The 20,104-nt window shown below is 33.1% G+C and overlaps 1 long non-coding RNA gene across 1 annotated transcript; it reads right to left on the bottom strand.

Annotated features, from left to right (window-relative positions):
* Nucleotides 1-186: 186 nt before the first annotated feature.
* On the bottom strand, nt 187-19,955 carry LOC117126518. The gene is made up of 2 exons (XR_004449129.1): nt 2,763-19,955; nt 187-1,910 (listed from the first exon to the last, which is right to left on the bottom strand). It is a non-coding gene; the product is annotated as an uncharacterized LOC117126518 (long non-coding RNA).
* Nucleotides 19,956-20,104: the final 149 nt, after the last annotated feature.

Raw genomic sequence — 20,104 nt, forward strand, 5'->3', positions numbered from 1 at the left:
TGCATTTTGAACAGGGGCAGAACATCTTACCGCTTTCCTGCGTGATCGGTGTACAGCCCGCCTGGTGCATGAATGTCTCTAGCCCGTTCAGAAATGCATTCGTCACTCTCCCGTCGGAATCTTTGTGCAAATACATCCAACTTCGTAACTCGTAAATACTACCGCCACCGACCATTTTTTCTACTATTTTTTTTTAAATTTTTTTTTTTTCCGTTTGTGTGTTGTGAGGAAGAGAGTTGTGTGTTGTGAGGAAGAGAGTTGTGGGAAATGACATATATATAGAGAAATTTTCGAGTTGGGTAGTTGAAATATAACAACGATTTTACAAGGGAAAGTTTACATGGATTTTACATAGATTTTTTACAACGACTTTACAACGAAACTCGATAAGTTTTTCACCTAAATATAACGGTAACATGATTCGTTGTAATAACGATGTAAAATTTCAATTTCGACGTACTTACGTCGTAATATTACATGGCGTTTACGACGAAATTTGGTTTCGTTGGTTTCGTCGTAATTGCGTTGTTACCCCACCAATTACTATTTCTAAAACAACGATAAGGAACCTGTGTCGTTCGTCTGTCTGCCAATTCAGTGGAACGACAAGGAGAAAGTGGACGGAAGTGCAGCTGGTTTGTACTTGAGAGGAACTTTTGACGATGGTCGGAGGTTTCACTCAAGTATAAACCAACTTCACTTCCCTCCATTTTCTCCTTATCGCTCTACTGAATTGGCAGACAGACGAATGACTCATGTTCGTTATCGTTATCTTCGAAATAGTAATTGGTGGTTCGAGAAGAAGAGAGTTGTGTGTTGTGAGGAAGAGAGTTGTGTGTTGTGAGGAAGAGAGTTGTGGGAAATGACATATATATAGAGAAATATGGTAAGTTTTACATGGATTTTACATGGAAAATTTACAACGCGTTTACAACGAACTTAGGTAAGTTAAAGCACTTTCAATACACGTTTTCACCTTTATGTAACGGTAACATGATTCGTTGTAATGTCGATGTAACGTTTACAACTATTTTGCATTCCACGTACTTTCGTCGTAAACTTACATTAACTTTACGACGAATACATTTCGTCGTAAATTACCATCGAGTTTACGACGAAGTCATGTCGCGTCGTAATTGCGTTGTAAAGCTCATGTAAATTTACGAGGAAATTATTTCCTCGTAAAATGCCGTTGTTACTGCTACGTTTTCTTGTAGTGTGCTGCTTGTGGCTGTAACCTGATTAATGGTTTGTTGGTCTATACGGGAATCCTGTGAAATGGAAATTTTCTCTATAAACCTCCATTATCCAACCGGTAGACTGCGATGAACACGTACGATACATTAGAGTTATTTTGCAACTGGCATGAATTGTTACAACCTACGAGAAAAAAAATCTAATATTAATAAAGCTCAACCTAATAAAACTGTGATATAGTCCAGACAGATTATGAAACACGATTATAAATTGTTTTTGGACTAACAATATATGACTTGAACTTTTATCTTACAGTTTTGCTTGCAAGGATGCACTTTGAGAGTTTCTCCTGCCTAGCTGGTATTTTGCTTCCATGAATGAATTAATTTCACACAAACTCCCCAACTGTTCTTAAAAGGTTTGACATCGTTAAGAAAAGACAGGCTTTTTGCGTTACATTTTTTCTCTGAATTGTGAATGTGTACAGGGTAAATTCAGAGTAGATATATATGGATCATAGAATCTAGGTTAAGAGGCTATATATGGCGAGATTAGAACCAGAATGGTATATCTTAATATTCCATTTAAAACAAAATCGTATCAACCCGAATATATTCTGTACGCAACCGCTTGGTATTGTTAAAACTGAACCGCAGAATATGGATATAGGTCTTTAATGATTAGATCTTATAGGTGATCCGAAAGATTTGAAACTAAGGGGGTGGTATTCAATCCAAGAATTTAATAGAATTTGAAAGAATTCATAAATAATAATTTTTGTAGTAGTTTAAAAGATTTGATGAGGATTTAATGCATTTACATAATTCTCATGTTTACTTTTGTTATGGATTTTAAAGGAATGCACTTAAATTTGATAGAATATCAATTTCTCTAAAATCAATTAAAATTTTGAATCTTTATTATATTGAAAAGATAACAAACATTATTTTAGTTATAAAACTGAAAGAAATATAACAGTTACTACTACTACAAAAGTTCACTGATTGTAGCAATTTTATTTCATAAAACAAAATAAAGGTATATTTTAATTGTGCTACACTTTGACGATGAAAAATATTTGTGTTATTTCAATTTTGTCACTTTTTGTTTTCATTACTTAAGAAATGAAAAGAAGCTTAAACATGAAACGTGACTAATACCATCTCGTTCACGTTAAGGTGGTCGTTGAGTTACCCAGGTCCGTTGAATAGCCATCTCGTCAATTATAATACCATACTTGTAAGAAGAATGGAGATGAGGATTACTAACATCACAAAATTTCAGACTTACGATGCCAAATCTCCTCATAAGAGGAAGGAATTGGTTCTTCACATTTTTACATTACATTTTCCATTAAATTCTTTCCAAATAACATTACTACAAAATCTACCAAATATTGAATAACACTAGAATTTAAAAGAATTAGAAAATTAATTACAAATCTTTAAACCAATAACACAAGATTTTGAAAGAATTGATGAAATTCTTAATTGAATAACAGTAGAATTTAATGGAAACTATAATTCTTTCAAATTCCATCAAATTTCTAGATCCAATACCCCCACCTAAATAAGATTCTTGTAATTGTACGGTTAAATAATAAGGTAAACGTGTCGGTTTAGAAAAAAAAAGAAGCAAAAACGTTGTGTTTAATGCTAGTTGCATAAAGTGGTAATTATTGAAGAAAATATGGGCTAAGTACAAAATGTACTTCTGTTTTAATAGTATTGATAGGAGAAGCAGCACCACCCATAGGAATCACAACTATACAGATAAAATGAAAATTTAATGTATATCAAAAATAATACATCCAACATAATATTTCCAGTCATTTGACTCATTTCAGAGTATATATGCATGAATACAATCGCAAACTATTGATACGTTTGACTAGGATAAGACGTAACTAAATTGACGCATTTTGGTATCCATGTTGAACTTACTTACCTTGCAAGCAGTATCAAATTTGAAACTCGTGGAGGCTTATTTGCTCTTCAAATCACCATCGATTTTTTCGGGACACCCAATAACCCCAGATTTCATGTTTTACCTCTGAAAACAAATATTAAGATTCATAAATAACGGAACAATTTCTATATTTCTTAAACCGAACACTACAACTGAACCGGAATCAAAAAATATAAAAATCTGGAATCAAACTGAAAATTGAAAGCATACCTAATCATATTAGTGAACAAACAAACGGATTAATAATTTTGTCAACAAAAATAATCATGCGCTTTCAAAGCGCGGGTCAAAATCTAGTAACTATTAAAATCCTAAATCCCACCTTCCAAAAACCTCTTCTCTCAACTCTCAACCCTAAATATAGATTAGTTAACCTTAGAGTTATAATTATCTATTTACCTTGTTAAAAGTAAGGATAAATGTGGTTAAGATAAACATAAAAAGTAGTATTAAGAATGTGATAGTTTAAACAATTTCGCAAAACAATATACATCCTAAGTTGGTATTCCCAACCATTCATTCCACTAAATATAAGTAATTATGGAACGGTTTTGTATCAAACGCATACCCCAACGGAAAAATAAGTGTTTAGGTGCGGAGGAAGCTAATCAATCCCTAAACCCCATAAAATAACCAAAGGGGGAACCTGAGAGTGATCTTAGATCAAACGAAGAAAGACGAATAGCAGCAACAGTAGAAAGAGAAACGAAAGGAGAAGACGAAGATGTTACCCACAACTTCCAGATCTCTTTTCTCTGGGAAACCGCCAAGGAAAATAAAATAAATCTGAAGCAATGAGTGAAGATTTGATTTCCAAACCTTGCTCTCTCCAAGAGAAGGAAATGAAATCCCCAACATATTCAAATAAAATAAAGGAATGGATTTTATCTAAGAAAATCTCCATGGCTCTCAAGCGTTACAACTAGGATCCTCCAACAAGGTAACTCCTCTCGTCGAGTCCTACCTCTGGATCTGGACTAGAGATCCCTGCTTCCTAGCAAAGAAAAAACCTACAGCAGACTCTGACAGACCTATTCAGTATATTTCACTTGGAAAAATAAGTATTATCATTGCAGCATTCTACTACTTAAGTCATGGCCTAGGCCAGGATCCGTCGACTAAAACAGGGAAATAGATTGCCCATTTCAGTACATCGACAATCCCTCTATCTGATCCGGCTACGCGGCATTAAAATTAGGCTATCATAAGGCTACTTTCCTATAGGTTTGTATGCCATCAATGCCTCGCGCCAAGAAATGGATCTCATTATTCACTAAAATGCAAGTACATGATCACGAATCCTTGGAGATTACCCGATCTCATTAGGCTCCAAGCCTAAAATCGCTTATGGGATAACAATCATCCCTCGACTATTCAAATGTAAATATCTACTACTGGCTTCATATGTGGACTGTGGTCCAGGCCAGAACAACCCAAAAAGGCACTAAGGAAGTGATGTGGTGCTTATGGTAGACCTTGTAAGACCCGTTCCTGGCCTTCCGACCCAACTGGACCCGCGGCCTTACTTCCAGACATTATTGCTTGTTAGATTCATTTTAAAGTATATTATTTACTAATTCATATTCAGATATGAGGTTCTTAAAAAAGCGACCAGATAGTATACAGAAACACAAGGTAAATTGCTTTGTATTGTAGGAACCGAAATTTGCACCGTCGATTTCCGTAATCGGAGGAAAGTCAAGAAACCCTAACTTTCACTGAGGTCTCAGATTCTCTGCGAGAGCCAACGACAAGTAACCAAATAAACGCGAAAAATATGAAAAGATAACAAAACAAATTTATAGAAAAGGTAGATCTTCCTCCGAATCCGCGTAAGAGCGTTGCGATCATTACAATAGGTTATAAAAGCTTCGGCCACGAGAGCTGTCAGCGAATTACCTAGTTCTAGCAACCTAAAACCTAAAACCTAGTTGAGTTGCAGCTCGATAACAGAAGTCGAAAAAGATACGAAAAAGGTTTGATTGATTTCGAACTGAACCCTACGAAAGGCTGCCTACGTACCCCTTTCAAGGATCAACCCGAACGTAGTTCGATTGAAAGAGTAGTACAAGATATCGAACTGCCTTTGCGGGTTCGTCTAGAAATCGAGTGCCAGTCATAGAAACAGAACATGTCGAGAATAATGCCTAAAGTTTCTAAGTGCAGAAAGTTCTCAGAGTAAAAAGAATTGTCCTTTGCATCTTCAACCTCGATGTCTTTATATACTCCTCCTAGAGGCGGTTTTCTCTTTCCATTTCTGCCCTCGGTTGATTTTATCGCTTCGCTGAAATATTCCATTTTCTTTCAATCTTCGTGTTTATCTTTGGAAACTTCACATTTATCCTCCGAACTTGACATTTATCTTCTCCTGCAAATTAAAAGATAAACCGTCATAACGTTTGGGCGATTTCGTGTAAAATCGTGAGTGGGACTTCTAGCTGCGTTTTGGACCCTTTCGGGCCGTTTTCCAACTTAAGCGTTTTTACGATTTATCGATATAGCGCTTCCGAAAAGGCATTGATTCCAAAGAAGGTTCGAATTTCCCGTATAGTGGAGGCAGTTCGATGTGTTTAGTTAGCCGTTGCCGTTTTATAGGATCAATCCAAACTTCATACGAGAAAACGAGTTCTTCTGGTTTTTAAATCGTAAAGTTCCAATGGTGACTCCGATCGAGATGAAACAAGAGCAGGTTCGATCCGATCTCGAAGTAGGGAGCTACGAGGACGGGATGAAGGCAGGCTAGTTGCTCCAACTCGCCGAACGGGCGAGTTGGACGACTTGCTCGATCCAACTCGCAGAACGGGCGAGTTGGACGTCCTGCTCGGTCTAACTGGCCAAACGGGCTAGTTGGACAACCTGTTCGATCCAACTCGCCTTTTCGGTGAGTTGGACGGTGCGTTCGGTCCATAAAGCTTTATGGTTGTTTCGTTGTTTGGGATCCATTTGTCCGGGGCCTGAAGTAACCTTTCTCGAAGACTTATTGTGTGAATCCTTTTCAGAGTTGATACGAAACTCGACTTAGGTTTTCCCGCTTTTCTCTTCTTTTGAATTTTATTCTTCTTTTTCAAAGTGAGACATTTTTTTGAGAACTTTCCGATATGGATTCCGTCGTGACCGAGTGTGACCCCAACATGTATTATTAATCAAGATGAGATCCAATACAAAAGTTACAATGTGTTCTATAAGCTATTATAAGTTTATTCCTAACATGATCTACCCACACACCACACAGCCTCTCGTTGATAGAGTTTTCAAGGCTCCTTGGCTTTACCACGATCAGCCTCAGTTCCTGAAACCACAAACCATTACATTAAGTACAATCTTATATCCTACCAATCGATTCTAGCAATGCAAGGTTTGGTTCCAGGTCCTATATCATAAACCTCTATCAAGACTATCATAGAACAAACGGCCAAACTCAGACCAAGACCAAGACCAAGCCAAGCCCAAACGATCTCGATCCAACCATAGCCGGATCACCCATAGTCTCTTCCAACCATTCGGTTAAGGTCTAGGTTTAGTCGGCCATTCCATAAGTCCGTCCGAAAGGCTCATGGACCTTCTTACCTGATCCGGCCCAAGGCCTGGATCTATACAACCGAGTAAGTCCCAAGCCCATCTGACTGCCTTCTAACCGATCGGACCTTGCAACACTATACTCCGGTTAGACGAACCAAACGTCCATCCGGCTTACAGCCACAAACTGTTCCCAAGTGGATTGGCCAAAGCCTTGATCCAATGACACCGTTTGGAACTCCAATCTTTGGAGACTCGTACCCTTTGATTCACTTGTGTCTCATAGCAACTCATGACTCTTGGCAACTCGTACTCTTTGGTTGTTCCAACCGTTCAGTAACCGACCCATTGGTCTGGTCAGATGCATCCGTGGATTGATATCACTCAAATTACCCAAAGGAGTTATTTATACTCTCTCAAATAAGAGGTCGAGTTGTAGTACTTAGGGATCGAATTCACAGGGAGCTAGGGAACCTAATGGATCTAATATTATTTGTTAAGTAGGAAGTTTTTAAGATTTAAAATGTAAATTTGCAGTTTTGCTTGAGCAAGTAATCGCTCGATTGATTGGTTGAGGTTTTCGTGCTTAAAAGGAAATAGCTAGACTTAGGGTTTCTATTCAGGAAACTTAGAATTATAATCCTACAGATGTCTAATGAGTTGCATGTATGATAATGTAAAGCTCAGCTGTCATTTCAACAAGTCCATCAGCTATGGCATGTTTGAACTCGTCTATTAACTAGATCTAATGACCCAAACAAATGTGTTCGATCAATAGCAGTGTCGATCGATAATCCTATAGGGGTATCGATTGATACACCTTTCGCTCTCTCGATCAATTATCCAATATGAATATAGATCGACGCGCTTCTAGTTAAGCTCTATGTGCGGGTTGAATAAAGCTTACTAAGCTCACTAGATCAGCTATCGCCTTACTCTTAGCAAGAAACTTAGCTCAGTTAGAATGTTTTCAGGATGAGAATGAAACTCTCGCTTTTATCTATCAATCCTATGGCAAGTTCTAGGTAGCTAATTTAGAAACATGCATTAATGAACAATCCTAATGACAATTACCACAACTCAGCAATCTATAATTGGGGCTAATCCCTCATAACCTATTTAAACCCTAAATCTAACAGTGGAACTACTCAGACAAGGCCAAACAATTCATGAAAGCAATTAGGTAAGAAAACTTCATAGAATAGTAAAATAAAAATTAATGGAGTTCCAATCACAAATTATAACTTTGGATCTTCTCTCCAATCCATCACAATCCTAAAACCACCCTTTGCTGAAAGTAATACAACTAAAAACACAGAAAAGCACACTTTGCCTCTAACATGGTGGTAAAGCTTATATAGTTAGGTTAAAACTCGTCAGGGGTAATCTTGTAAATTGGTGAAGACTTGGCTTCAAGTCAGCTGTGACCAAACGGGCTTTCTGCGCGCTTCGCTGTCGATCGATGTTCAAGTGTGAACATCGATCGATATTCCTCCTCCAATATTGACCGATGGTCGAGCTCGATGGTCATCTCGGGTGCTTGCTCCAAATATCTCAAAAATGCTCCAAAATCATCATTTATCTCCAAATCACTCCTGATCTTATAAATATAATAAATAGGTTCTATAATATAATAATAGATAGTAAAAACACCTATAAACCATGGACGAAAATGAGTCAAATCCATGGTCTATCATGGATCCAGCCGATGACCTAGGATCGTGGCTTGGATGCGAATGGACTCGTTCCAGGGACACAACCCTTCGGCCTAACCATCACACCCCTTCGTGATATCAAGAAAAGAAGAGAATAAGAATGTATAGAATAGAATAAGGAAGAGCGGATGTAACCTACGAACCGATCAGACCAAAGACCCGACCATTGGGGCCACCGGCTTAGTCTGATGGATCGCCGGTCCATCATGTACCTTGGAGCCACACTCATGGGTTTCCACTTGCTTCTCCTTTCCGGTTTCTTCCATCTATTGTCGGTTCCTTCTTTCTCAAACGATCGGACTAGCCGAAAGTAACCACCACATGATCGGCCTTTTTCTTGGCTGGATGATATCACTCAAATTACCCTAAAGAGTGATTGAACTCTCTAAAATAATAGGTCTAGTTGTAGCACTTAGGGATCGAATTCACAGGGAGCTAGGGTACACACTAGATCTAAATAGTTATTGATTAAGCTAGTCGAATAGTTTTAAATGTAATTAAATAGCAGTGGTGTGAGCAAAGTAATTGCTCGATTGATTGATTGAGTTGTTTGATGGAAGGATGGTTGCTAGACTTAGGGTTTCTATTCAGGCAATCAGGATTATAGTAGTATAGAGACTAAGGTTGAATATTATAGAAGTCAAACTAAGGAATAATCTATCAACTCTCGCATGTTGATCTTGAGAAAGTGTCGATCGCCGATTCTATAGGAATGTCAATCGATACACCTTTCAGATTGTCGATCGATACATCTAATGAGTTGTCGATCACTGATCCTTCTAGAAAGCTTTAGCGACCAGGTTTGAACTATGTTCACTAGGTTCCTAGATCAACTCTCATCTTTCTCTAGCAATCCTAGCACAATATGAATGGTTCAGGCAATAGACCATGCTCTCGCTTGCACCTAATTATCCTAACGACATGATTCTAGTTAGCTACTCTAGAACACAAGCAGTAAGTTCAGTTCAATCCATGGATATCGTAACAACTTAGCAATCAATATTTTGGGCTAATCCCTCATGATATGTGAACCTAAACCTAACAGGTGAATCTATTCAAGCATGATAGTTGTCACATAAATCATAGAAAGAATAGGCATAGTATAGAAAGCAATATATATAAGAACCAATGGAGTTCCAGGAGGACTCTGAAGGAGTTCCTCCCTTCTCTCCTAACTAAGAACAATGAATAAAGCTTAGCCGTTAAGAATGGCTTAGAAAATACATAAATAGGTTTTAGGTAGTCCAAGGGTATTTTGGTAATTTGTGGTTGCTTCTGGGCTTAAGTCAATCTTGAAATATACTCGGCCCGCATTCTGGAATCACCGTCGATCGACACCAAGGGTGCACCGTCGATCGACGTTCCTTCATCTCCTCGACAGGTTTCTCTCGCGAGACAGACTGACTACTCTTCAGTAAAACAGGCATACCTTCTGATCTAACCGTTGGATTGACCTCAAACCAGTGGCATTGGAAATCTAACTCAAAGCTCTATCTTTGGTAAAACGATAGGCTCAATCTCACCGTGGGAAGGTTTCCATCCATATCTAAATATCTGACAAGTATGTGGAGTTCTGCACTCACAAGGCTCCAAAAGACCCTAAATCACCACTTTCTTCCAAAAAGTACTTAAACCTGAAAACATATTAAAAAGACTCCAAAACAACTATAGTGTATTTAAAAACACTTATATACCATGGCTAAAAGTGGGTAAAATCCATGGTATATCACCGGACTATCTTTCTTTCTTTCTTTCTCTCTCACGATATTTCTCTGAGTTTTTACTCTGGAAACTGATGATATAAATTGAGAGAGAGGCTCTATATTTATAGGAGTCAAGGTCTGCCATTGCCTTGGGCGAACATGCATGACTTGATGGGAGAACATGCACAAATTGATGGACGAACATGACTTGGCCGAATGGTTGCAACCCGAACCATTCCCACCCCATCGCCTATAACCGCCCCCTATTGGGTCGATCTGGGGCCCAACCAGTTTTCCAAGCCCTTGTGGCTTAGCCCACGGCCTAGCCCAAGACCCCTCCGTTCCATGAACAACCTGTCTGGCCAATCGACCCATCACTGACCCGGAACCGGTCCAACTGCCCCAGACCCAAACACTCCATCAAGCTGAGTTGCTGGCTCCCAGCTGACCCAGCTCAGTGAGATAGTATTCCAGCTGGTTGAGCTGACCCAACTTGGAACAGCTAGACTGACCTTGATCGAGCTTCGTCCATCTGACCGAGCTTCATGTCTGCATCGCCCAGCTGCCTTCCAACTCGTCCAGCTTACTTATCCTCGTTTCCTCCTTATTCGGTTAAATCTTAGTCTCTTAGAGCACTTAACCTTCTTTGATAGATCATGATACGCTTCCCTTATGATCTCATGATCGGCTGGTACGGTTCCTCGAACCATGGTCTATCCCGACAATCCTATCTAGGACCGGGGACATGACAGACCTGCTGAGAATGAATCATTCTGGTAAACTAAAGTGCATAAGTTATTACTCGTACCTCCAAGCAGGACACCCCCCCCCCCCCCCCCCCCGGTTTTTTGCCTGGATAAATCCATACCCCAAACTTGGGTCAATTCCTACCTCCAGGTAAAATGAAATATTTTTACCAAAGGGGTGTTCTTCCATATTTCAAGAAATAGAATGACTTAACCTAACTTTCGACTATGAACAACATAGAAAAGTGGAGCCCAAACCCTAGAAAAAGAGATCCAAGTGTTAAACTGTAAAGTTAGGCGACTAGAATTAAGGTTCATAATCCAAACTGTTATAGTTTCGACTCTAAATATCAATAAAATAATATTCTCAATCATTGTTCTTGCTTGTTATTTTTTACTTCTCGTTTCTGTATTACCAACAAAGAGCCTACACATATTTACCCTAATAAATGTCATAGGTTTTTGTACGTACTTTAAAAATCTGAATCATGTAGCTATAATGATTTTTGATAGTGAGATGTAATTTTCTGTGAGAGAAAAATGGACTTGGCAGATATAAACCAACCATGTTTAAACTTTGGTTTTGGATTGTCCTTGTTTTGTAATTCTTTTCAGTTTGATAGTTTTTAAAGTAATAGTACATTTAAATAATTACACATTTGTAAGGAAAATATTTGGTCTAATTCTTTTCGGTTTAGGAATTTTTTTTTAAAAAAGGTTAATGCCACATAGTTTTATATTTATAATGACTTTTTTGGCCTAATGAAGGAAAAATACTATTCTGTTTTATATATTTATTAGAAATCCGTAAGCCCATGTCACATTTATAGCTTTTTATTGACATATGTCACAATCATGTTAATTAACAACTTTCAAAATTAAAAATTATATTGTAACTAATAAAACATACAGAAATTGCTTGAAATATCAAAAGTTAAATACTAATTTCAAAAATACACTCAATCAAAATACTTTAACAATTGGGTTTTGGGGTTTCGCAGTATTTAGCGGGTGGAGTTGAGTTTATAAACTTCTCAAAATAATTCTTAAACATTTGTAAATGATTTAGATTGGTCGGTTTATTCTTTTTTTCATCACAAACTTAAGGTATTTATGAAAATAGTGAATACTAAAGATAAATTTGAAAGTTGTATCAAAATTGTCGTAAATCTATAATTCCCTCTAAGATATATATGATTTTCCCCACTATAATTGTTATTTGATTTTAAATGATTTTGAAAAGGGAATAACTCAGTGGTCAACAAATTTGAAACTAAACTGGAAAATTTTGCTGGTGTAATATTTTGGTCTAGCCTTTGTTTCTGGTCAACATTTTTAAGAATAACTGGATGCATTGGTTTCAGGTCAATATAGGGGTATATATGCATATAAACTATCGAAGAAACAAGGAAATTTAATAGCAGAGTCAAACGAAACATTAAACAAATTCAAATAATGCGGATCTGAAAAAGTGAGCTTCCATGTAAGTGTAAAAAAAAAATCGAGTTGTAAATGATAGAGTAGTTGAACCTATAAATAGTACTAAAGAGGCAACAAGGAATTTAAAAAATTATCATTACTAACATTTCGTTATATTATTTCGTCAGTTAAGACCAAGAAAATGGATAGAAGAACGCTGATGATAATGATCATGGTGATTGTGATGACGATGTTGACAATGGAAGGTGAAGCGAAGACAGTACAAGAATGCAAGAAAATATGCCAAGGCATATGTTTAGGTCCATTCCCACCAAGCATTACGTGCTTAGACAATTGTTTCAAAGAGTGTATCCGCAGTCGCCATGACCATCATTCTCATCTTATTCCTTCACATTAACGATTTTCATGTATTGGACATTGTGTTCTCTAATTGCTACTGTGATGTTCCAGAATTTTGCAAAATAAATTACTATACATGAAATTTGATATTATTCCATAACATATTTGTCCTAAAAAGCCATATTGCCAATTTTGTTTTGCTTTAGTTTAAACTAGGTGGTTGCCCGCGAATTCACGGATATTAATATTGTAAGAAAATATATATTATGTATATAATATCATAAATTTTAAATAAAAATTAGAAAAATTTAAAATATAATTTTTAACCTCAATTAGTTTGAAAATAATCGCAAAGTTTCTATAAATTTGATGTAAAAATAACTAATGAATATTTAGTAATATCAAATATTTGTAAAATTATATATGTAATTATCACATTAACTTTTCCAACATATATTATGCATCTTCTTCGACGTCTTCTTATTTTTTCGTTATCATTTCAACCTTTTTATTAAATATTTGCTAATGTTTTCCTAATTGTTTACACAATTTTGCCAAATATTTATTTCTCTCTCTAAATAGTAATACAAAACATACAATCAACGAAACAAAAATCTATCTTAGAATTCTTTTCAGTCATAACATTAACTTATTCACTATATTATTTGACTTAAATGCAAAACATTTTTAATCAAAATTTTCACATGATCCTTTAATATAATCCTTCCAATTTTAACAGCCTAATTATTTATAAAGCATATATGGACATTATAAGAGATTAGTAATTATTATAGATACGCCTATATTTCTATATGAATATGAAATCGTTATATCGATTTCTATAAATTGTTTTATATTCATTATTTTATGTAGTGTTTAAATATAAAAACAATTGATCAAACACTATTACACTTTCTATATTTTTGAAAATTAGCTACCATTACTTAATGTTTTTAATATCATTTGGATTATTTGGCAAGTGATAGTAATTAGTTTTAGTCTTCTCTTTTATTTTAGATATAATTAAAATAATAAAAAGTTTAAAAAAGTTCCATTCATTATATTATGTAGTTTATAAATATAAAAAAGAATTAATCAAGCGTTAATATTCTTTATATAATTTCAACAATTAGTTACCATAAATCAGTATTTGTAATATAATTTAGATTTTTGGCAAGTGATAGTAATTGGATCTAGATTTTGTTATTTTAAATCTAAAATAAAATAAATAAAATTAAAAATAATCGACCAAGCAAATTATAAAAAAAAAAATCTTAGGATTGTACAAATGATCGACATGTAAGAAAAATTCACTTAAGTGGCTTCTACTTTAATATATAGGAGAATTTTTATTTTTTATAAATGTTTTATAAACTCATATAATAATTTAAAATTAAGATAAAATAATTTTGTAAGCCATGATAGATAATTTTATAAATGCTTTATTGTTCTTATAAATGACTTATAAGACATATATGGACATTATAAGACATTAATAGTTATTATAATTCTTTTTATATAAATATAATGTTTACATAAGAATATGAAATCATTATATCGATTTCTAGAAATTGTGTTCAATTAATAATATTATGTGGTATATAAATATAAAAAGAATTAATCAAATATTATTACACTTTACATAATTTTGACAGTTAGTTATCATAAATCATTATTTGTAATATCATTTAGACTATTTGGTAAGTTATATTAATTGGTTATAGACTTACCTTTTATTTTAGATCTAATTAAAATAATTAAAAATTGAATATACTTCAACCAATCAAATTATAACAATATTCTTAAACTCTCTCTATGATTGACACATAGGCAAAAGTCACTTAAGTGATTTCTCATTTAATATATAAGATAATTTAGATTTTTGGGAAGTGATATTAATTGGATCTAGATGTTTTTATTTTAAATCTTAAATAAAATAAATAAAATTAAAAATTATCGACCAAGCAAATTATAAAAAAAAATTTAAGATTGCACAAATGATTGACATGTAAGCAAAATTCACTTAAGTGGCTTTTATTTTAATATATAGGCGAATTTTTATTTTTTATAAATGTTTTATAAACTCATATCATAATTTAAAATTAAGATAAAATATTTTTGTAAGCCATGATAGATAATTTTATAAATGCTTTTTTTTTTATAAATGACTTATAAGACATTAATAATTATTATAATTCTTTTTATATATATATAATGATTTATATCAGAATATGAAATCATCATATCAATTTCTAGAAATTGTGTTCAATTAATTATATTATATAGTATATAAATATAAAAATAATTAATCAATTATTATTATACTTTCTATAATTTTGACAGTTAGTTACCATAAATTATTATTTGTAATATCATTTAGACTATTTGGTAAGTTATATTAATTGGTTCTTGACTTACCTTTTATTTTAGATCTAATTAAAATAATTAAAACTATACTTCAACCAATCAAATTATAACAATTTTCTTAAACTCTCTCTATGATTGACACCGAGGCAAAAGTCACTTAAGTGACTTCTCATTTAATATATAGGAGGATTCTGTAAAAGTAAATTATTTTAAATAATGGTTTTTTGTATAAAAGTTACTGTGAGTGCTCAAACTAAGCACAAAGAAGCATTCCACAAAGATAGGTAGGAAATTAATCAAGAATTTTGATTTTTCAGAAGAAATAGCTGTTCGAGACAAATATAAAACTATGAGAGACCGATTGAAATATGTCATATATATGAATAAACATATATAAAGAGTATCGAACCGGGAGGAAGAGGCACGAGAACGTCCATGAAGACAGACATGAGTAAACCTTATGACCGATACAATGAGATTTTATCAAAGCTGTCAAGCAGGATAGGGTTCTCAGTAACCTGGATTGATTAGATAATGCGATGTATAACATCTGTGAATTATCATGTTCTTCTAATGGTCAACACATATGCATTATTGTCCTTAAAAGAGAATTGTGTCAAGGAGATCATTGTTCTCCTTTAATATTTATTCTATACACAGAACCAATAGTTAGCATTTTTAATCATGCGAAAAATCAAGGAAAAATAACGGAAATGAGTATCTCATGCGCTAGCCCCGGTGTAGCACCTTCTTTTGCTGAGGATAATCTTTTTTTTTCTGTACGGGAAACAATGAAAGTTGTTAGTACATAAGAAAAAGCTTTGGGAAAATGTATTAACTTTGACAAGTCATCTCTACACTCTGGTAAGAGAATGCCTAAAAATGTAAAGCAATCAATCAAATCTTTTTGGGAATTAATAACAAAGGTGAAATGGGGTCCTACTTGAAAATTCAATAGGATAGTAATCAATCAAAATGTAAATTGGCATTCTCCTATCCACATTAGGATCGTCGGCACAGACCATGGGACAAGGGAACGAACATTCGGTCGAAGGACATCAAGACATGTGTTGCATGGTCTGAAGTAAAGAGATAAGTCCAGGAAATAGATAATTAGCCAAGGAAATAAAGAGAAATGGAGAAATTAAGATGGAACGAGTTAGGGAAGGAATGAAGATAGCTTGACCTAGTGGAAGGAGCTTAGGTCTAAGCTCATCTAGGCCGGATCAGCTGGATTAACTAGCACTCTGGCTCAGCTAGCTAGACCAGATTCCAGGAACCTCAACTTAGATGAAAGGAGTATTAGGTAGTTAGGGCAGTTGGCTGGACAGGGACGGTTAATGGACTGGTGGTCGATCAGGAATTTTTGGGCGACAAGTCTTGGTGCAAGTGTGCTGAGCGGTTGGACAGTTTGTGGCCAAACAGAAAGGAATGGACAGATGTCCATTCGGATGGCCAAATTGCACCTTGCCACTTAGTAGAGTGGTTGGCCGGTTTTCTCTATAGATACAAGGCACACATAAATGATTATACGGAAAACACCCAAAGCACACATAAGCAGAGGCAAATGGAAAAGAAAATACTTGGTCGGAAGGAAGAAAGATCTAGTCGGGCGTTCAAGAGATCATAAGAACTGACTACGGTTACATGAAGATCACTTTGTTAAAGAGGTCAAGCATGGATCCTTCAGTGACAAAAAGAAGAATGTGGGCACTACTGAGCGCACGTCTAACTGATATACCATGGTTTTACCACTTTTAGACAATGGTATAAGTTCTTTTTAATGTCTATTCTATATCTTATTTTTGTATACAGTTTTTATGAAATCATTTTTATTTATTTGAAAATAATTGACCCACCAAAAACATATATGAATATAAATATAGATCTGACCAAACAGATTTTGTTAATCATTCATTTCTAAACTGAAGCCCCTTATCTAACAGTTTTTTATCCTAAACAACAAATAAACGTTCGAATAATATATTTTTTGTCGGGTCCGTATGATCATGCATATTATTTAGAGATTTTCTTGGATTCACCCTCTGTAAGTTCACCAACCAATAATAGTTTGCCACTTCATATTCAGTTTTTTTTTTTAAGAAACAAAATAATAAGAATTTTCCAAGTCATATTATTTAAAAAAAAGTAAAAGTAAATAAAAAATAGTAGTAGCTGCTAAAATATTTTTTTTAACACTGTTAACGCAGTCAGCAAAACACTAAACCCAAAATCCTAAAGCCTTAGGTAAATCCTAAACCCTTGGTAAATCTTAAGTCCTAAATCATAAACACTAAATTCTAAATTCTAAACAGTAAACCCTAAACGCCGTCAAAAAAAATATAAACCCTAAAGGTTTAGGATTTACCAAAGGGTTAAGATTTTTACCCAAGGGTTTAGGGTTTAGTGTTTAAGGTTTAGTGTTTAAGATTTAGAGTTTAGTGTTTTGTAGACGGCGTTAACAATGATGTTAAAAAATTCATTTTTTGTGGCAGTTACTACTATTTTTTATTTATTTTTACCTTTTTATTTTAAAAATGCTATATGGCTTGGCAAATTATTATTGTTTTGTTTTTTTAAACTAAATATGAGGTAGCAAACTATTATTGGTTGGTGAACCTACAGGTACACCCTATGGGGTGAACCTACAGGTACACCCTATGGGGTGAACCTAAGAAAAACTCGATTACATATTATTCCAATCATATAAAAAATTTAAATGGACTTTTAAGCTTGGAAATATCTTTTAATAATATAAAATTTTAAATTTGTTTTACTTTTTTACTTTATTTTATTTGAATATATTTTTTGATTAAATATTAAATTGTATAAGATATTATTTATTCTAATTTTTAGTTATTTCAAATCTTTACTTTATAAATTTTATTAAAACCTCTATAATTTATTTGAATAATTGTATAAATATTTTGACAAAATTTTAATAATAAAATTTAGTTGATGTTAATTTATTGCATTGTATTTATATGTAGTATTTAATTTAATATGGAAGGTTATTTAGATTTAAATGAATGTAGTTTTTAATGAAAATGCAAATATATATATTTGTTTAATTGATTTAATACTGATTAAAATAATTTATAGTATTTAAATATGCAAAAATAAGTTATAATTACTTTTTGTTTTTCAGAAATTAGTTGAATGTTTTAGTCAATCATTTGATTTATCAAATAATTTGAAAAAGTTGAAAAAGGATAAAATCTAATATTTTATATTGTTTGGATACAAGATTAATTTTTTTTTTGGAAATATAGATAGTAGTATAATATTGTTTCCATAATCTATACTATTATTTGTGTAGTGATTTTTATCAATGGAACTCTCACTTTAAAAGTTAGAGTGTCTAATGTTGTTGTTACCCTTAATGATTTTATATATAATTTATTATATATAAAAATTATTTTATATTAGTAGATTTAGATTTTTGAAAATATGATAATTCTTATATACATTGTGTTTTTATATTGAAATTCTATTTTTCTGTTGGAAAACTTAAAATTTAAGATATAAAACAACTTATAGTTATATAAACTATAAAAAATTTGTATAAAGATATTTCCCAAACAATTTCTAATATGTGAGTGTTTAAAAAATTTCAACACAATAATAAGGATATACATTTTAATAAAAAACATTATCATATATAAATAATCTGATGTTTGATTTAAAATTTTCGAAAAATAAATAATAACTTATCATGCTGTTTTTTTATTTAATATTACATAATATAATTAAATATTCGTAAGAAAATTATGTCCACATGTGCGAGCAAAACATCTAATTACTTTATAAAAGAGAGGTATTTTAATTTACAATCTTACAAAAAAAATTAATTAGAAAAATGTTTTGTGTTTTAATCGATTAAAAGTAAATAGAATATACACCTATTCTTTCCATTAAGGTGCAACTGGATTATCAATATTTATAATAAAATAATATGAAAACGTATTCTATCAATTCCTAAAAATAATTCAGCATTTGTCTTCAATAGAATGAAATGAATGGAATGGATCTATTCCGTTTTTTTCTCTGCTTTCCATTCATATTATTCCATTAATTTTAATTCCATCAATTCTTAAACATGTAAACCAGTTACAACTTACAGCCTAAATATAAGTAAACTAGATGATAACCCGCACGCATATACGGAGTGAATTTTTATAATAATGTTTGTTTATTAAATAGTTTTAACATTTTGTAACACCACAATCTTTAGCGATTATAAAATGATCAATATAAAAGTTGGTCTCTTGAATATATCATCCTTGTTGAAGAGTGGATGTATTACATCTTATTTTAATTATTTTTAAGATTTCATATGCACAAAAGGAAATTAAGTTTTTGCGGCCGACACAAATCACCAGAACCAAATAAGCAACATCGATTGTATAATGACGAAAGAGGATAAGGGTTTCTTCTTCCAATTTGTTTACTATTGACTCTCTATAAGTGATTTCATTTTCTACCTCTATAAAATTGTGCTTTCGTTCTGGTCTTTGTTTCACTGATATGAGTTAAGTTTCTTTTTTTTAACTTATTCTATAAATTCAGTGAATTACATAAGTGTCAATTTAAAAAATGGACATATGTAAAAATTACTTTCATTCCAGATGCCTATCTAAAAATCAAAATTTTGAAAAAAAAAATCACCGGCAAACTGTGTTCAAATCTAATATATCAAGCTATTATAAAATATACGTGCAGACTCGAAATATAAACGCATGTCTAGTATATATTCATCAGCTCGGTCTAAAAATCATCTAATTCTAGAACAACAAAACAAATTACTTATTTCACCAGTTCGGGTAAAATCTAAATCCAAACGAGTAATATCCGAGCCCGAATGGATATCCAAAGATAACCAAACATAAGTGACCCTATATTTATAGTTTACTTCTCTCATTTTACTCAAAATATTTATATTAATGATGCTTATTGTTCAAAATTAGATAATATACATATAATTATGGACAAAATCATTTGCTACTCACTTAAAATAGATATCAAGCTGTTGTTTCTTGCATTAACAAAAGTTGCATCTAAAATTTTATCTAAGAAAATAAATAATATTCTTTTGTATACTACTAATTAATTT

Source organism: Brassica rapa, chromosome A07 (assembly GCF_000309985.2).
Source record: "Brassica rapa cultivar Chiifu-401-42 chromosome A07, CAAS_Brap_v3.01, whole genome shotgun sequence".
In the NCBI taxonomy this organism is placed as follows: Eukaryota; Viridiplantae; Streptophyta; class Magnoliopsida; order Brassicales; family Brassicaceae; genus Brassica; species Brassica rapa.